The sequence below is a fragment of the Trichosurus vulpecula genome, chromosome 5 (assembly GCF_011100635.1).
Source record: "Trichosurus vulpecula isolate mTriVul1 chromosome 5, mTriVul1.pri, whole genome shotgun sequence".
NCBI lineage: Eukaryota > Metazoa > Chordata > Mammalia > Diprotodontia > Phalangeridae > Trichosurus > Trichosurus vulpecula.
Window position 1 is genome coordinate 251,131,959 of NC_050577.1, and position 19,968 is coordinate 251,151,926.

Below are 19,968 nucleotides of genomic sequence, written 5' to 3' on the forward strand. Positions count from 1 at the left end.
AGCCGTGTCATAAAAAAGCAAGAAAAATAAAGAAAGTGAAAAATCATACTTCAGTCTGCACTCAGAGTTCATCAGTTCTTTCTCTGAAGATAGACAGCATTTTTCCTCATTAATCCTTCAGAACTGTCTTGGATCATGGTAGTGATCAGAGTAGTTAAGACTTTCATAGTTGATCATCCTTAAGATGTGGCTGTTCTTGCATATAATGATCTCTTGGTTCTGATCACTTCACTCTGTTTCAGTTCTGTCAACCTCCTGAGTTCAGTCTAAGAAAGACAAACAGAATTAGTTTCTATGTGTGTTTATTTTCTCTCAAAGCAGTGGGCATGCTTGCAGAGCTGCAGTTGGACCTGAGCTCACAGATTATAAAGACAAAAAGAAACTGGAGAGCTGGGTGGGAATGCCCGTGTTATGGCCCACTTGGGTACTGCCACCATCCCTTGAGTTCAGTTTCCATTTTCCAGGGAGGGACCATTTCATAGAGATCATGAGATGCCAACATGGAACAAGGAAGAGGGTCAGGCTGAAAAGTCCCCAAGGATGCTTAAGTCAATTCTGTGGTCACCAGCACAACAGAGAGATTTCCAGGTTCAGCAAAGAAAGACTGCAAAGCACCTCTGGTATGTCAAACTTAAGGGTGGTTTGGTCTGCCTCCTGATTGACTGATTCTGATTCCCAGGTCAGTCCAGCCTCCTCTGGACAGTAAGGGAGCTCAAGCAAATCAAGGTGGTTAGGAAAGTCATTTTTCACCTTTCATATATGTCTTCCCATCATTTCATGCTAATCTTCTTAAAGAAAGTTTTTATATTTTTGTTATTATGAACTTGGCAGTCATCAACAAAAATGAACATTTCTGTATACAAAGATCAAAAAAGAAAATTACATACCAATCCACAAAACTCTATTACTTATAGATTGTTGGTTTATAAATATATATATATTCAGTGGGTTCGTTCCAAAGCTATCCTGCTTTTCTCTACCTTTTTCTGAATTTCTTTCTGTTTTCTTCTGTGTAGTAAAAAAGGGTTCCCTGATCTCTTCTTTTTTGCTCGTTATTTTTGCTATCTCTCCCTACCAACTCTTTCATCTGCCAGGAAAAGAGCCTTTCCTTGTAAGTCAAACCAACAAGCATTTATTATATGCCTACTGTGTCCCAGGCCCTCTGCTAAGTGCTGTTATTTGTAACAAATAAACAGGCCATTTCTGAAAATATACATATTTTAATTTTTTTGCTTTTTTTTTAAACTGGAAAACATCAACAAACATGAACTGCCCATATGCAAAGAACAGAAAAAAGAGAATTGCATATGAAATAGGGAATCTCTATTACATTCAGTTCTTTTAAAAAGTACACATTAAGTTTAACACAGTTCCAACACTGTCCTACCTGTGTATCCTCTTCTGAACTTACTTCTGCTCTCCTGTTATTTTTATTTTATTGAAGCTTTTTTTTTTTTGGCATCACCTTCATTAACCCCTGTTGTCCATCTATACATCCCTGTTGCTCCAAACTTCTATGATGCTAGGCTGCACCAGAGAAGCAGTTTTCCAGGAAGAGTTCAGTGGAACTCTCACTTCTCTGGTCCTTGGACTATGAGTAGCCAACAGAGAGTTAGGGGACATTTTAACAAAGGTAATACATTGTGTGAGGAAAGTCTTCAAGGATGAGTTGTATTACTTTGAGGAAAATACTTCAGTAGATCTATGATTTTACTTAAGTGGGTATTCCATCCATCGATACTAATTTCTGTCCATCCATGACTGCCCATCCATCCTATTGGACAGCTGTGCAAATCATGCCATAAGTTCACCACAGTGAAGATGGCAGGGGCCTTTTCTCACAATCTTTACATCATGAGAATACCAGCACAACACAAAAACTATCCATTAGTTACAACTTACTCTTATCCTTTCGTCATTCCATTTTAAAAATCACACATTTCTTTGGTGACATATTTTGTATTGTTTCTTGTGAGTAATTCCTTGTTTGTAATGTGCTTTAGCACATTGTACCCACCATGTACTTCTTCATTCCATGAATCACAGCCATAGTACATCGCCAGAAGATTGGTAATAAAGGGAGACATGTTTCTGTGAGAAGCTTGCTGTGATTGAAAGAACTTAGCAGTTTTCCCAAAGTCAATTAGTCTGGTTTCCTGTTCAGTTGTGAACCTAATCCACTGTCCATTTTCAGTATCTGTATAAGATACTGTATAAGATACTATGTATCTATTTAAACACATAGATACATACATACATACACATACTCTGATGGACAACATATATTATAAGCTGGCCATCCAACTGCATTGCCAGTCTGGACAATAGGTAGTTTTCATCCACTTTGTTTTTCCTGTTGTATAGTTAATCCAAACTCCTTTGAATACTTTCATGATTTACATTCAGGAGGCTCAGCCATATTCACTTAATGAGAGCAGCACAATGTCATCCACAAAAAAAGGATATTTGAAGACCCTCCTCATCTATTGAGAATCCATCCTATCTGTGTCTCTGCTCTTTCTCCTCCTTGACAGGAGCAAACACCTTTGGCAAACATATCTACTGCCCTGTTTTATGCTTTTCCTGATAATATGATTAAAAGCTTGGTAAACAAGGTTATCTCTGCTGTTATAACTTTCGAGGTAGCTTGTATAATTTTGCGTGGGAGGCAGCCAGTTAGAGTAGAACTTTTAAGGTACATTTAGCTTCACTGCAGTCAAGTTTTTTTTCATATTTCCTTTTTATTCTAAACTTAACACCAAATGAGACAAGCATTTTCATATATAATGTGGAATAGAGAAAACTGTGCATGAAAGTGAAAATTTCTGTCATATGGTACAATTATTCTTCATTTTCATTATATGATAAAATATAATTTTCAAAGTTGTCCTACTTGTCTGAGATTCCTTTGATCCTTCTCTTCTCAATTTTTTTTTAGGTGGGATTCACAGGAGGGATGCTATCCTGAGTATATTCATGTATTTTTTTCTAAATGAAGAAAAATTAGCATAGAGGTATTTTATTCTCAACCTCTTTCAGTCAGTTGTGTGAATGTAAAGGTATGTTCTCACCATGAAATATCACTTTTGAAAGCCTGCTTTATTCCTTTCTCATGTTACCCTTGGTACTTGAACAGATCATTCTTATAAATATTTTTATTATGTAAATTAGAGCTTTTCTTATGTAATTAAAAAAAATCTTGATGGCACAAAGGTATGAGTATAATAAGGACTATCCCTATTTGCAAGCAGCAGTAAATGAGCACTATTTATGGTTCCCACATAAGCTTGCAAGGGTTTTCATGTAACTATGAAGCATTAATCAATAAACATTTATTAAGCTCCTACTATATGCCAGGTACTCTACTAAGCATAGGGAATACAAAAAGAGACAAAAGACAGTTCCCGATCTGAAGGGACTCAAATCTAATGGAGGAGATAACAACTAAACATGTTGAAAACAAACTATTTATGAGGCAGCTTAGGAGATACAGTGGATAAAGTGCTAGGGCTGAAGTTGGGAAGATTTATCTTCCTGAGTTCAAATCTAGCCTCAGACACTTATTAGCTGTGTGATCCAGGGCAAGTCGCTTAAATCTGTTTGCCTAATTTTCCTCATCTGTAAAATGAGCTGTAGAAGGAAAAGACAAACCACTCTGCTATCTGCCAAGAAAACTCCAAGTGGGGTCATGCTGAACGACAACAACAAAGCTATTTACAGGATAAATGGGAAATTGTTGTTGTTGCGTTTGTCCTTCGTTTCAAAGAGGACCATGACATCAGGGAAATGGTGACTTAACTTGCAGTTGACTTGGATTTGAGTGATGGAGGGCTGTGCGAAGTCACCAGCCTCACTTTCTCCTCCAGAGCCATCTGGGTCCAGTGGCCTGATATTCACCAGGATGACTGGAGATGGCCCAAGATGCAATGGGAGACCCTGGCCCTTTCAGGCTAAGGTCTTTTCATGTATTCACTGAGAGTGATAAATAGGAAATAACAAACAGAAAGAAGGCAGAATTAAGAGGGTTTGGGGAAGCTTCCTGTGCTGACCCATATGGAGTGGAGACCCACAGTTTAAATAGCACCGAAGGGGTCTGGAGGGGTGGAAAAAGTTTAAGAAGCCCTACGTGGAAGATGGGATTTTAGTTGGGATTAGAAGAGGCAGAACATTCCTGACATCAAAGCAGTAGAATCTTCCATCACAGATGTTCAGCACTTGCTAAATTGGATTTTAATTTAGAAAATGAAAAAATCAAGATTATACGCACCAGGATCCAATCTTCTTTGTTTCCCTTTAGAACATTTAATGGCTTCAAGATTTTTCTCAAAATAGACTTTGTTAATTTGAGATAGAATCTCAGTGTTCTGGATGCTACAGTCTGGGGAGCAAATAGGTGACTTTATAATCTAATTAGCTAACACAATGATCAGCTTTTGATAGAATGATGATGACTTATCTCCCAGAGGCTTTTATATTTAGGTTTTAATGTTCCTGCTAAAGTATTACTTGCTATAAGGACTGGAGCAGTTTTATTTGGTATTGCAGTGATTATGTAACATGTTTTGAATCCCCGCCCCCCTGCCCCGCCCCGTCACGCTTCCAGAACTAGCTGGAACCAAAAATAGTATTCGCCATACAAAGGTGCCCCCAGCCTTCTCCCATTCCCCATACCCAATCCCAGCGTCACATACTATTATAAACCTATGACTTGGAGGGAGTAGGATTAGGAGTAGAGCCCTGAGGCCTAACTTACTGAGAAATTAAGTCAGTGATTTCCTATGGATCTTATTTTCTATCTGTCAAATAATATAGTCAGACGAGATGATTTTTTTTTTTTGGTGTGTGTGTGGGGGGGTGAGAGTGGGGGGAGGGGACTGGATCTCACCATCTCCTCTACATTCAAAATGGCCATTCATAGGCCCAATTCCACTGCTGAGCCTTATGGAAGCCTTTACTTGCTCCATTTCTGACCTGGGCTGGTTTGTACCTCATATGGCAGCCTGGCACATCCCTCCCTTTCACCATATTGGTATCCAACACCGGGTAGGGTTTCTGACCTGGGCTGGTTTGTACCTCATATGGCAGCCTGGCACATCCCTCCCTTTCACCATATTGGTATCCAACACCGGGTAGGGTTGGTTTTTTTTTTTTTTTGGTGGGGAATGGGGGGAAGTGGCAATCAGCGTTAAGTGACTTGTCTAGTGTCACGCAGCTTGTAAGTATCTGAGGTCAGATTTTGAACTCAGATCCTCTTGACCTCAGGACCGGTGCTTTATCTACTTTGCTCTCTAGCTGCCCCGGATAAATTTTAATTCTACCACAGTTTGAACCACTGGGCTCAAGCTCTTCCGACAGCATCAGTCTCCTCAGTAGCAGGGATTAGAAGTGTGTGCCACCACTGTGATGGCCTTTTAGATTCCTTATAGCTCTTGACGTCTATAATCAGGGATCCAAGACATTGAAACCAACACTCAGGAACTCATTCTCCCATTCCCCAGTTGAGAGCTTTTGTTCTTTATCTATAAATTCCCCAATCTTCCTAAGAGCCAGGTTGGCTTCCTAGATGAAGCAGCCCCTAGAGTTCATGGTGAAGGGCAATAGTTTCTGGGACCAAAGGCAGGTACAACTTTGAGGTTAATGTTTCAATGGGAGGACAGGGGTAGAAGCTGTGAAGACTCCATGGAGAGAGGTGTGAATGGTAAAGTTGGGGAGGAAAAATGCTAGCTGAATAGGTGAGAAGGCCTGGGTCAAGACCTTTAAAGGGTGCTGACTCAGCCAACAACAACAACAAAGATATTTACTGGATAATTAAGATGGGATTTTAGTTGGTGCTTAAAAGAAGCCAGGGAGGTCGGTAGGTGGAGAGGGGGGGGCAGAACATTCCCAGCATCAAAGCAGCAGAATCTTCCATCACAGATGTTCGCACTGGCTAAATTGGATCTTAATTGAGAACACTGGGAGCTTCTCAGTGGAAGGAGAAAAGGGATGAGTTGGATTTGGGGGGAGGCTGTTCAGGGCTCTCATGCCATCTTCCCATCTCAGTGACTTTGCATAGGACTGTCCCCTATGCCTGAAATGTATTTAGGTTTACTTCAGAATTATTTTTTACTCTACCCTACAAATCCCACTTGTCATTTATATACCTCCACAACATCTCTCGCATAAGTCCCCTTCTCTTTACTAGTTCAGGCCCTCATCACTTCCCCCTGAACCATTGCAATCAACTTACTTGGTCTCCCTTCCTGAAGTATCTCCTCACTCTACACAGCTGCTAAAATGATTTTCCCAAAGCAAAAGTCTGTGTCACTCACCTACTCAGTAAATTCCAGTGGCTCTCTCCGGTGGCCTTTTATGATCAAATATTAACTTCTGTTGGGGCTTTTAAAGGCCTTCCCAACGTGACTCCAACCAACTATTCCAGCCTCATCTAACATCATTTCCCTTTCTATGATTCATTCAAAAATTTTATTTGCTTACTTATCCATCTGTCCATCCATCTGTCTGTCCATCCATCCATCCATCCACCTGACCATCTGTCAGTCTGTCCGTCCACCTATCCATCCATTCATCTATCTCTCTATCTATCTACCCATCCATCCATCCATCCACCCGACCATCTGTCAGTCTGTCCGTCCATCTAGTGAGGAATCTTGGTAAAATGGATACAGGTTATTACCAATACATATCAAACTGGGTAAATTTCCACAATGTCAACAGAGCTACTAGAAAAGAAATAATTAACAAAGGGGTCTTCCAGGGTACAAATTCTGTCACTAGTAAGAGGAACTTTAGTGGATGAATAGCCATCCCTCCATTTCTGACTAATTGAGGGCAAGTCAGCATTAGCTTGAATTGAATTGGGCTGTCTAGTCTCGGCAAGGACCCCTATGATGTGTTTTCAAGAATCTTGGTTTCTTTTTTTTTGCAATCACCTTTCATATAAAATTGAACAAGTCTCCAATTGAAAAAGTCTCCAAAATGGAGGGAACAACCGAATAAATCAATAAATGAATGAATGAATGGAATATAAATTCTTTCCAAAATCCTATCTAAAAAGATCTTGGAGTACTGAGAGCCATATTCATATTTTAAATGTGTGAACCACACAGATGGTACGAGTCTCCTACACCATTAATTCCACTCATTAGCTGCAAGCCATTTCTGGAGAGAATCCAACTTTGTTTATGAGAAAAGATTAGAAAACAAAATAAAACAAATCATTATCCAAAAGGCTGGATACAACCAAGTAAAGACATTTGAATTTCATAAGGTGGGGGTTCTATTCCTTTCTCCTTCAACTCCCTCATTCCAAACACAGACAACTCTTTGCAATCAATATTGGCTGATCTTGTCCATCTTCTCCCACTCTGTCCCCTTTTGGAGGCCAACAGCAATGAATAGAACATCCAATTCGGCAGTCAAATGAGATAACGATGTCACTTCAATGAAGAGTCGGGTATAATGAAAAAAAAAACACCAACTCAACAACTCCAGAGATGTTTGAAAACATCAAGCAGAGAAAAGTAATTAAGCATACAAAGTGTGGGCCAAATGAAAGCAGTTCAGTGAGGTGAGAGTTATTAATTTCATTCCCTGGCTGGTTTGAGATGGCTTTGGACACAGGCTGGTTTTAGGAGTAACAGGTCCAGATTAGCCTCGAATTCCTAGAGTGGTCTCAAAGTTTAGCTTTATCTTTGGGTCACCCCATGGTAAGCTCCCATTGGGTGGAGACTCAACTTTCATATTCACATTCCCAGCACTTAGCACCAAATCTGGTACATAAGAGGTGCTTAATACTTCCTAATGGAATGACTGATAAACAGTATAGTCCACCTATAGAGTGCAGGAATTGGAGTCAGTATTCAAATTCTCTGTTCAAATCCTGCCTCAGATCTGTGACCCTCCTGATGTGTCTTAAAAATGAGAATACCATCTGTAGTACCAACTTAAGCTAGGTACTATGGTGGAATTCAGAAAAAACTGGAAAGACTTACATGAACTGATGCTGAGTGAAGTGAGCAGAACCAGGAGAACATTGTACACAATAACAGCCACACTGTGTGATGACTAATTTTGATAGACTTACCTCTTCTTAGCAATGCATGATGGGAAATGCTGTCTACATCCAGAAAAAGAACTATGGAGTCTGGATGCAGATTAGAGCATACTATTTGCTCTCTCTCTCTTTTTTTTTTTGTTTCTTCTTTCTCATGGTTCCTCCTATTGGTTCTAATTCTTCTTTACAACTAATGTGACTAATGTGAAAATATGTTTAATATGAATGTATATGTAGAGCCTATATCAGATTGCATGCCATGTTGGGGAAGGGGGAGAAAATTTGGAACTCAAAGTCTTACGGAAGTGAATGTTGAAAACTAAAATAAATAAATTAATTGATATTTAAACTTAAAAAAAGAGAGAGGTATCATGAGCCTTAGAACTGATAACAAAAGACCCTCAGGCCCCAAAGAACCCCAGGTCCAAAAGAAGCCCTGGAATGAAATAGGCTCCAATCAGTAATACTAAAAGCATTTATTGCCTGGGTAGGCAATCACACCTATGAAACACTTTGTGGACCTTACAGTACTACTAAAAAAGTAATTTACAGGACCTCTGAGATCTCATAATACCTATAGGTTCCTGAGAAGGAACTTTGGAAACCAATTAGTCCAATGCCTCCATTTACAGACAAGAAAAATGAGATCTAGTTTGAGTGATTTGCTGTGGTTCTCACAGATGTGTCAAAGGTGGGCTTTGAAGCCACGTCCTGCAGCAGTACCATGCAGCCTCCACCATACCAGGAAGTGGTATGTCTGAAGAACCCCAGGGCAATTCACTGAGACCTCCAGTAATTTTGGTCTAGAGGGCCTCTTTAGGGAAACCCCACAGTTTGACTTTATCCTGGATATCCAGTGTCACAATAAAGTGGAAAAATACCAGCTTGGCCCTAGGGGCAACCTACCTCCCCACCATTCTTTAGACTGGAATGACCTAGGGGTAGTTATGGAGAAGCAAAGAAAAGCTGTAAAATCATTCCATCTGGGGCACCTAGGTGGCGCAGTGAGTAGAACACTGGCTTTGGAGTCAGGAGAACCTGAGTTCAAATCCGGCCTCAGACACTTGACACACTTACTAGCTGTGTGACCTTGGGCAAGTCACTTAACCCCAATTGCTCTGCTTTCCCCCGTCCAAAAAAAAAATCATTCCATCTGAGGTTCAGATTATGCTATGGGGGGATATTTAAGTTAAAGATAAATTTGGGGGCAGGGAGAAGCATGATCACCATCTTCAAATAATTGAAGGACTATAACATGGAAGGATGAAATTGGGTTTGGTCTAGATATAGAGGTCAGAACTAGGAGCCATAGGCTCTGTGCCACCTTCTAGATAAAAACCTTTACTGATCCTGATCCTAATTCTTCCCTGCTCTCCCCTACCATTCCTCTCCCTCTCTTGCTATTTTCTATCTAGGATTGTAGGGACAACATGATAGTGTAAAGGATGATGAATCTTGAGTTTGAGGAATTGGGTTCAAATCTCAGCACTTACATGACCTTAACTTCTCTGGCCCTAGTTAACTCATCAGTAAAATAAAGGGGTTAGGCTGGATAGCTTTTATTTCTCAATCTGTGATCAAACAATCTGTCCTCTCCTTCATGCACAGATTGTTTCCTCCAGCTAAACTATAAACCCAAGGGCAGGGATTTCTTTTTTTTTTTTTAATTGTAATCTGCAAGTTGTTCAGTCTGTCCAACTCTTTGCAACCCCATTGGAGGTTTTCTTGGCGAAGATACTGGAGTGGTTTGCCACTTCCTTCTCCAGCTCATTTTGCAGATAAGAAAACTGAGGCAAACAGGGTTAAGTGACTTGCCCAGGGTCACACAGCTAGTATCTGAGGTTGGATTTGAACTCGTGGAGATAAGTCTTCCTGATTCCAAGCCCAGTGCTCCATCCACTACACCACATAAAGGTACTAAATAGGGTTGGTTATGCAGCCATCTGAGCCACATCGCTCATCAGACTAAGTTTGGAATCAGCGGACCCTAAAGTTAAAAATCTCAGCCCTTGCCTGACATGGCAGGGCCTGCCTGGAATCCCTGCTGAGGTAGATCCAAGAGCCCAGGAGTGCTGAACTGATGGAATAAGCCATTTTGGTGTTTTCACTAAGTTCAGCAGGAATAGGGTATGCCCCCAGGAGGGCTGGAGGGAGCACCAGATTGCCCGAGAGGTGAGGCGAACAGGCCAAAGGCTCCCATGCTGATTAGAGTGGGATAAGACTTGTGAATACTTCCAGCTTGGGACAGACTGGGAGACCCAGTCTTAAAAACGCAAAATTAAAAAAAAAAAAAACAGAACCTCTCCAAGACTCTATTTGCACATGTGTGATCTTGGGCATACTGCACAGGTGCAAAAAAGCATTTTTTTCCCCTTCTCTGTCCTAATCTACAAAGTGAAGGGGTTGGACTAGGTCATAAGTATTAAAAATGTGACCCTGGAGGATGAGGCCCATCGTTCCCAAGCGCAGCCAGAACCAGATCACAACATAATTGGAAAATATCTAACAAAGTAAATAAGATAGTTTGTGGCTTCCTGCCTGCAGGGATCTTTACGTAGGGTTTAGTAAATCTGTTTTTATTTGAGTTTGACATGAATGGACTATAGATGACCTCCCTGATCAAAATCTATGATAATCATTTTATCAAAGTTGAGGGGGATTGGGCAAACTTCAATGTTACAAAGGCATAGGGCTCTTCGTGGTTAGTTTTTGTAAAGGAGATGATTGCTTGGCTCACAATGCCAGGATTGATATTAGGCAACATTGTTCAACAGATTAATATTAATTTAGTTTTCCCTCTTCGGGCCCATTCCAAAAATTCTCTATTATAAATCACAACCTGTTTTTTGGAAAGATTCTGAGAAACTGTTCCACACAAGAGGCTTCATTTTTGCATTGTTAAGCTACAAAGTTGGGGGAAATCTTTTAGGGAGAAGAGCAGAGGCCAATTTCTGATAAGGGCCCAATGAATACGGTGGTCTAGAAGGGGCCTCCAACATCACAATCTCCAGCAGGCTCACACATCACCACACAGTTAGATTCAGAACTGGGAGTGGAAAGACTCAGTGGAAGGGGAAGTGGTTTGAAGTCATCCTGCTTGGCCTGCCTTGCCTAAGATCATACCTGAGATAAGTCCTTAGAAGCAGAGTTGTTTAACTGGTTGCCTAGGTTTCTAGGGTAAGTAAGCAGCAGCATCTGGGTTCCTTGTGGCTTAGGACATTCAGTCACCATCACATGGAAGGTAAACAAGAGTGTGGTAAGGCCTTTTGGTTTATTCCAGTCCATCTGCTCCTAAAAGCTACTACTCAGAGTATAGTTCCTATGCTGATAACATCGAGCCGTGGCCAAGTCATTAGAATTTATTACAGGATAGAAACCACAGATGGCAATCTTAAGTGACACAGCAATGTAGCAACTGTAGATAACCAAAGATTTGGGCATTTGGAACCCCTTATATATTTTCTTTCATTAGAGATCCCTACCCTCCAGGGAGAGAATAGAATTCTATTTTCTCCAAAAGGGAAAAAAAAGTCTCAGGCCATTAGACACAGCCAAAAAAGCGGCAAAAAATGACATATTTGGGAATTGCACTGTGGCCTGGGGACAGCTACTGTTTTAAATTTTTGTCAACTCTTGCTTGCTTTATGATCTCCCTAAAGCAGCCTTATTAGTCAAGTCAGTAGATTTATTAGTCCACAGAATTAAAATAAATCCAATCCAAGGAGCACCTTGTGCTAAGTAAGTGGTGGGGAACAAATAGTCCCAAGGAGCTTAGATCTGATGTGTGTATATATAACAAACAGAAAAGCATATACAAGGTGTTCCAAAGCACACGCTTAAAGCTTAGAACTACTTAGGACACCTTGTACACAATGAGGAAGAGCCCACGAACAATTCGAAGATAGCCAATATTCTTAATTAGCCCAGTGGCTTGAAAAGATTGCACAGAATTACAAATGTAGCTTTGGTTTTTCTTTCCCCAACCCTCGGTGATACCTGTATTTTCCTCCATTGCCTCATATCCCTGACTTCTGGACTTGGAGCCACCAAGACTTGGGTTCAAATCACACTTTCATGATCCTGGGCTGGTCACTTCCCAAACCGGTTTCCTTTGAGGCTAATAAAACTTGTAGGCCTGCCTGACTGCACTCGGGTTGTTATGAAATGCAAATGAGAAGTAATAAGAAATAATTCCAAAATTCTCCCTATGCCAATATATTCACAGGTTCAAGTTTGTAATGAAGCATGGAAGCCAAAATAGCATGTCTCCTATCTCACTTCCCGCTACTTAAAGCAGTTCTGTGTGAAGACATAGTAGTTTTTATAAATCACAATAGTGCTTAAGATATATTTTTACTAGCCAATGAACATATTTCCTAAGACTACTGTTAGCATCCCATGATGAGGTCAGGTCATTTCCTGCATAAAGTACACCCTCTACTCTTAAGAATCTTCCTCCACTATTTTTCTCCCCAAGGCCCAAGTTATTAGTCATAGAAATTACACGTTTAGTCATCCGTTGTCTCTAAAAAGACGAGACTATAGGAAACTGGGCATTATCAGTTGGAGCCAGAAGCCCCTAAAGTAGGAGTGAGGTATATGGAGGGTATATTTTTCTTGTTTGTTTGTGCAAGTTTTATAGAGAATACTGAAGTCAGTTGAAAGTCCATTGGTTGTGTAACTAAAAGGTCTTTAACATTCCCCTATCTGTGCCTGTAGTAGTCTTCAGAAATGACTTTCTAATGTGCTTCCACAAATAGATTAAGTTCTGTTACCACTTAGGAACAGGAAAAACCTGTAGTTGAACTGAATGAGCTCCTTACGTACTGGTGACACACAATTCTATGGAATATCAGCATCGTAAACCATATGAGTATTTAAATTCAATATATTTTTTTTAATTGAGGATCTACAGGTGCAAGTGGCTGCTTCCAAAAATTTACAACCCACTCAGAGTCAGAGGGTAAATGCACATAAATAAGGAAACCAAAGGTGTTTTGAGGAGGGAAAGAACACACTTATATGCAAAGTTTGATGAGGCTGGTTAGAGCCAGACCATGGAGGGCCTTAAATGCCAATCTTTTCAGTTTGCACTTAGACCTAGAAGCAGCAGGAAGCCAATGTAGGCATTTGGTATTTGAGGGCAGTGCCAAGGTCAAGTTTGTGTCTTACGAAGATTGTTTTAGAAGCTATACTGGAGAATGACTTGGTTGGATAAAAAGGCAGCAGGGAGATGAATGATATTATTACCACAGTTGCTCTTTTCTTGAAATCTAAAACAATTCCAATTCCCTCTATTCAGAACTAGAATTTTAAAGCTTAAAGGAGCATTTGGTCTGTAGTACAACTTCCTTGATTTAAGATCGAAGAGACTGAAGCCCAGAAGATTAACAAACTTGCCCAGGGTCTCAGAGTGATTAGCTGGGACTAGTATCCAGGTCATCTGATTGGACAATGAAGTCCAGGCTTACTTCTAAAATTTTTCTTCATATCCTTTATTTTCACAGGGGCATTAGAAATTTTTTAAAAAGTATATTGAACTTGAAATTTAGAATAAAAATGGTGATCACTTTTCAGTTCTTAGAAAAGATTAATACATCAACATGCAGAAAGACTTTCTGTTCTTCACCAGCACTCAGGGTATCAAACTAGATTCTACTGATCACATTCCTAAGACAGTTAATGAATTGGTTCACCGTTTCAAGCCTTGTCCCAACATCAGTGCCCATTGCACTTCACTTTTCAAAGGCCAGGAAATAATGTTTTAAGAAGTTGAACTCCAAAACAGATTAACTGCCAGGAACTATGCTAAGCACTAAAAAACAAAGAGGGGCATTAAATCAGACCTTGCTCGCAAGAAATATGCATTCCAATGGAAAAACAGAATGTAAGGAAATCGGGTACATAGAACACAAAGAATAAAGGTGTCTGAAAGAAAGTGTTTGTAGGGGAAGAAGGGATGGTGGAGATGGGGGGAGGAAAGAGGGAGCACAGAAAAAGTGCAGAATTTGACATGTCTTTAAGGAAGCCAGGGAAACTAAAGGTGCAGGTGGATGGACAGAGCATCCCAGTCATGATAAACCGGCTGGTTGAAAGGCACAGAGAAAAGGGAGATCTGTGAGGAACACCAAGTTAGGCCAGCATGTCTAGACTGTAGCCAAATACTTGGTAGGAGAATGAGGTATAAGGAATGGATAGGTAGGAAGGGGCCATGTCATAAAGAGCTTTAAATACCTGAGATTTAAATTTGGTTTTAGAAGTTAATAGGGCACTGGAGCTCATTTAAGCAAGAGGGAGATAAGATCAATAGAGTGGAGTGGGGAAATTTGAGGACAGCCAGGTTATGGAAGTAGGCTGGATGAGGGCCTGTATCAGGGTCCTGGTTGTATGAGTGGAGCAAAAGGTGTTATACCTTAAGAAAAGATGTTAAGGTATAAGGGATTGGCTACGTGGGATAAGAGTAAGAAGCTGTGGACAACACTAAGCTTGTGGAACAGGGGTGACTAGAAAAATGGATGGTGGTGTCTTTGATGGTAATTACGAAGGGGAAGGTTGGAGATGGACCAGGACAGAACCTTAAGGGACATTCACAGTCAGTGAGTGTTCTATGTATGAAGAACCAGCAAAAAAGACTGAGTTGATCACCAGATGGAAGTGGGTGTCATGTAACATGACATAGACAAGTGAAGGAACGTCATGATGGATAAAGGCCGTTAGAGCTGATCTGGCAATTAAGAGAGTAGTTTTGGTTTAATTGAGGTTGAAAGCTATAGAGAGAAAATGGAGAGAATTTCTAAACAGAGTAAAGAAAGAGGAGGGATGAATTGTAGATAGATGTCTATCTTAAGGTCAGGGGAGGGGATACAGGATGAGCTACTATAAATGGTCAGATTTTGTGTGTGTAGCTAGGTGACACAGTGGATAAACTAGCCCTGGAGTCAGGAGGACCCCAGTTCAAACCCAGCCTCTGACACCTACTTCTGTTACCCTAGGCAAGTCACCTCTGACTGCCCCACTCCCCAAAAGGCCAGGGTAGTCGTGGGCTTGTTTATAGGCATCAGGCAAGGAGCTAGTAGACAGGAACAGAAGATAAACAAGAAGAAATTGAGGGGATAATATCAAGTGCGTATGTAGCAAGAGAGAGTTATGTCCCTTCTCTTCAGAAAAGAGACATTGGACATCAGAAATGTGCACCCAGAGTTAAGTCAAAGGTGAAGGAATGGTGAATGTAAAGTTGAATTGGTTCACAAAGTGTAAACAGAAAGATTTGGGACAGCTAGGTGGTGCAGTGGCTAGAGCCTAGAATTCCTCCTCTTCCTGAGTTCAAATCTGGCCTTAGATATTTACTAGTTGCGTGACCCTGGGCAAGTCACTTAACCCTATCTGCCTCAGTCTCTCATTGGTAAAATGAGCTGGAGAAGGAAATGGCAAACCACTCCAGGATCTTTGCCATGAAAAAATGGGGCCACAGTCAGCCATGACTGAAATGACCAAATAACAAAAACAAAGATAGGAAAGAGAGAAGAGTCTGTAGCTATAATAAGCAGGGAAAGAAGAGTAGGGGGAATGAAGGTCCCAGTGAGGACAAAAAAATCATAAGGACATATGACAGCAAAAAAAAAAAAAAAAATTGTGAAAGGGTATTTCCTAACTTATAAATATGTAAACAGAATACTTGTGGGTGCCAGAAAAATCAAGGGTAATAGGAATCAAGTAGACCGAGGAACTGTTTAGTTAAGAATATTTAAGGGACTACCAATATGTATTGCTGAAGCCCCTAAGTATCAGGGCTGGAGAGGGGGAGAACAAAGACTGAGCCAAGCACTGAGCTTACCGAGGAAGGGAGAATAATGTCCCAAAGGACCTAGAGATAACTGCCAACAAGACCTGGAATCAGTGATAAATTTGGATAATGTGATGCTCAAAGAAGAGATTGCTTAGTAAAAGGGATTAAGAGATTGTCTGGAGGTGGCAATGTGAACCAAGGAGTAATACAAGTCCCTCACCATGACCACTAAACTGGGGGATATGAGACAAGTAAACTGTACTGGAAAGTGTATTAAGGGAACCAGTGGGGTTAGGAGGGAGTCTTGTCTCAATGAAGGCCAGAATACATAAAAGGGTGAGATAAACAGAAGATTAAATACTGTTAATTGTGGAGCAGGCATTTCAAAGAGCACAGTGGAAGGGCTGGGCAGATCTGGAATGGGACATTGGTGGCTTAGAGTTTAGGTGGATAGGCATGAGGGAATGGGAAGTCAAGGGGAATCATAGTGGGTTACTCATGTCAAAGTCTAAGTAAGTCAAACATGATCACAAGCATCACAAAAAAATGCAAGAATAACTTTTATAACTGAAGATTTTAGAACCAACTCTCTGATACTGTAATCTGGTTTGAGACTTATTGAGAAAAAGGGAAACCTGACTTATAATATTTTTTTATTATTCCAAATGTAAAATAGTTGAAAAATTGCTCAACAGAAAAAGTTAAAGTCCCTTTTATATTTTTAATATTTAAAAAGATGAGAAAGAACAAGGATAATCGGAAATTAAATTCAACTTAACAATTAAAATAAAATTTGAGCATAAAAAGATTTAACACTTCTGTTGCATCAAAAGATTGCAAGTCCTCCAAGAATTTTATAACTCAAGGTTCTCTTAAAAGAGCTCATATTAGGTGAAGTAGCTATTGTGTTCTAACAACAAAAAGCAAAGCTGTGACACATAAATTTTACTATTACATACAATTTAAAAAAACTTTTTAGTAAAATATTTCCTCCTAAAAAATGAAACTACTCCAAGTGTCCTTGGGGATCTGAACATGAATTTATGTATTTTTTTCTAGCTAGTAGAGAAATATTTTATCCATTACCAGGAGATGCCATCTCAAATAATTACTTGTATTCTTAAGCTTCAGTTACTGAGTGGTATGGGAGAGAACAGTGCTTTTTGTCAAACCACAGATCTATTACTATTAGCACTTAAACAAAAAGTTTCTAGAGTATGCAGGTTTTTCCACTTCCTTAAACAATTTGACAAAATGCTTCCTGTAACAGCGGTAGTTATACCTTTGGGTAATCCTAAATTGTAGACCTATAAAAATAGATTCAGATGATTTTAACAACTACAACGTAAGTCCATCTTCATGAACATTAATTCTTCTCCATGAGACAGGTTCTTTTTAGCCATCACTTCTACCAAAAAAAAACAAACCCCAAAACAAAAAACCTCACTATAGTTTATTTCCCCTAACAAAACTTCAGAATACCACCTTCTAAAATCAGTTCAACTATGAATAAAAAAAAAAAATCAAAGCTGTGCTCTCCTAACTTTTCATATTGAAACTTTTTTCTTGTATGGTTAAGGCAACTCCCCACCCCCCTCCCCTCTCCACCACCCAAATCACAGTATTAGTCACCTGTCATGGTAGTAAACTTAGGTTAGAAAAAAAGAGGACAGAGAGGTCACATGCTCTAAACACTCTCTAACCAATCCTATTTTAACAGATGAGGAATCCTAAGAGTTCATATGACTTGACCTTATTTGGAATACATACATTAAGAAAGACATCTGTTATTCTCCTGGGGAGCACTGGTTTTTCTTTTAAAATTTATCTTTTCAATTTGTCCCAGGTGACTGTATGTGATCTTGCTTTTAAATTAGAGCAAATCACTGATTTCTTTAACTAGGTGAACACCTCCTCTTTTTGGCTGTAGGATGGTTACATGGTGCTCAGTAGACAGAAATCCTGAGTTTGAATTTCAACTCTCCCCTCAACTACCACCACCTGGGTGGCTGTGGGAAGGTAAGGAACTTCTCTGGACTCCAAGTTCTCCATCTATAAAAATGGGAGGGTTGGAGGGGATGATTGCTAAATCCCGTCTAACTCTTACCCTATGACACCTAAGCTATGAAGACATCTTACGATGTTCTATTCCAACAGTACAGACATGGAGGCTATGCCTAAATCAGAGCATCTCTCCTAATAGGAGATGATTTTCTTAAACAGTCGACTGCTGTGAAGACTCAACTTGCAGAGCTTTTCACAAATGGGCAATAAATTACAGTGCATCTTTAACACAAAGAAAAACTTGTTTCCATCTTAAAAGAAAGCAGTACATAAGTCCACTTCATTCAAAGACCTTTATAACCGTAATAAGCTAAGTATAACGTCATCCTATATAAAAACAATAAAGTAATGTGTCAGTTATTTGTTACGGCCTATACCCATGCTGTCCAAAATAACTGCCCAACATTACCAAAAACTGTTCATATAAGTGATATTGCTTGAGTTACAAAATGCTTTCCCAGGGAAATTTAAAGGTGGCTATGTGGATACTCAAACATTACTAAGCAAAATATGACATCTTCCATTCTTGCCATTACTGAGAACTTGGCTTGCCCAAATGTTAAATTATGAAACCACACTGTGCAGAATGCACCCATTACATTTAAAAAAGTTAAACCCATATTTATTTACTAGCACTGTTAAAACATTACACAAAACATTCAAGTGGCAGATAATTATAATGCAAGCCCTTGCATGGCAATCCAAATTTATTGAACTACTGATGCTAAGTTATACAAAATTGCACCACTTTAATTAAGGCTTTTAGTTTACATTTGGCCACCTCAAAGTAGTTGTAACATTAGGTTGGTCAATTTAAATACTGTGGCTCCCTGTTGGATATACACACAATCTTTACACCCAAACGTTAAATGCATACAAAGCAACAAGGCATTGTTAAATAAATCAGCAAAAAGTTAGTTACTGCAACTTAGGCCCCGTGACCAATTACACATGATTAAAATTACTTTCCACATTCACATCCACAGTACTCTTCCACCATTTAACATCTCAACCAAAACGTTACACATGTGAAACAATCACTAACAGGCAAAAGTACTAAACCTGCATATTTGGTATTGCAAATACACTTATGCATGAGCAAGCAGGGGATTCACAGTGAGAATCTACAGCTGCAGAAGCCTGGAAATGATTTACAAAATTGTTAAATCATTAAAAAATTATCTGAAAATATACACTTCTTGTTGTAGACCCCCACTGTACACACAACTATAAACATTGTTCCCTATGTAAACAAAAAGGAAACATACAATAAAAGATTGAAAAGTCTGGACATTTCCTTCCCAACAGATATTAAAGGCAACGTCTTTTATCTAAGACATTATACTGAGAGGACTATCTTATTTTTAAAGACAAGATCACTGTCTCCACAGGTTTTTCAAAAAATTAAAAAAACTATATAGCTGTGTTAATCAAAGCGCTTTTGTACAACGATGATGACCTTGTATTTCTTTAAAAAAAATTACAATAAGCTACAAATATCAAAGAAGCAAAGTTATCTGGAGTAGTCTATATAGGAGCTCTTTGGACTTTCTTTTATTATGCTAAAATAGTGGTGCTTTTAGGATTTACATTATTGTACTCTCCAATAGAAAGCATGGGGCATGTTAAAGTATACAGTACAACATTTTCATACATGTACAACATCGGTGGATGAACAACGTCTCTTAGCAATAATACTGGATGTAGCCTCTGGTTTTACCAGTTGCATACTCAGACTACTTTAAGTACAAATCTCTCGTGACACTGCAAAGTGATTAGAATGTGCAAACTGATATAGTAGCTTTCATCCACTTCTTAAAGGGTACCACCACAGGAAAGTCCGCTGAAGATGTTGGTAGGTTTAATAAAGTTGGAATGCTGCTGGCACTGTTGAATTGGGCAACAGTTCTTCAGACCTGAAAGAGCAAAGAAAAGATCTGAAAACACCTGGAGAAAAGCTAACAGCCCTAAGTGTCACATTAAAGCAGTGACAGAAAAGGTTTCAGCAACCTGAGTACAAGAATCCTATCCTTTTTGTATTTTTGTACTTACGGTATCTACT

The 19,968-nt window shown here is 39.6% G+C and overlaps 1 protein-coding gene across 1 annotated transcript in view; it reads right to left on the reverse strand.

Annotated features, from left to right (window-relative positions):
- Positions 1–18,185: 18,185 nt before the first annotated feature.
- The window catches only part of RAP1B (RAP1B, member of RAS oncogene family), a 56,130-nt gene continuing 54,347 nt past the window's right edge, over positions 18,186–19,968 (reverse strand). The window contains exon 8 of the mRNA XM_036760181.1: positions 18,186–19,822. The gene's annotated coding sequence lies outside the window, so the exon portion shown is untranslated. The remainder of the gene's footprint in view (positions 19,823–19,968) is intronic.